Genomic DNA, 764 nt, shown 5'->3' with positions numbered 1-764 from the left:
AGAGAAGGGCATGGAATGATCAGAGAGATCAGCACAGGGCTAGGAAAATGAAATAGGGACTGCAGCACCTCCACTGTGAGGAAAAGCTGAGAATGCTGGGCCTGCTCAGCCTGGAGAGGAAAAAGCCGGGAGGGGATCTAAGTAGTGTACGCAGATATCTTAATGGCGGCTGTGACGAGGATGGTGACAGACTCTTTTCAGCTGGGACCACCGAAAGGACAAGAGGCAACAACCGCCATCTCCTCAGAGACACCCCCCCCCCCGCCCCGGCAACAACGCCGCGACCCGCCCCGCCCTCACACCGCAGTAGCCAATAGCCGCCTTGTCCAGCCCCAATGCCCCGCCCCCTGACTCCTGCTCCAGCCAATCCCAGCTAAGCCCAGAGGGACTGCTGCTACCCCGCGGCCCCCTGCCCGCGCAGGCGGCCTGGAGCGCAACCACCGCAAGCAGTAGAGGGGAAACYGGTAGGCGGTTGGAGCTCTCGGGACCCCGCGTATCCCAGCCTCGCCCGTGCGGCGCCTCCGCGCATTCCCAGCAGAAGGCTCCAACSAAAGGCTCCAACCAAAGCCGCCGCAGACTCCTTCTCCCTTCGCGACCCACGCCGTTTCCTCCCTCTCCCCCCGCAGCCATCAACATGGACCSGTCCGCCGCGGCTCGCTCTGCGCGCCCCGCCCTCTAACCGTTTAACGGTCCCTCGCGGGCGCGAGGCGCTGCTGGCGGCCTCGTGGTGCGGAGCGCGGCGGGGCGCGATGAGCTCCGCGCCG

This window comes from Nothoprocta perdicaria, unplaced genomic scaffold (genome assembly GCF_003342845.1).
Source record: "Nothoprocta perdicaria isolate Ctin4 unplaced genomic scaffold, notPer1 scaffold_248, whole genome shotgun sequence".
Lineage (NCBI taxonomy): Eukaryota > Metazoa > Chordata > Aves > Tinamiformes > Tinamidae > Nothoprocta > Nothoprocta perdicaria.
This window is presented reverse-complemented; position numbering follows the sequence as displayed.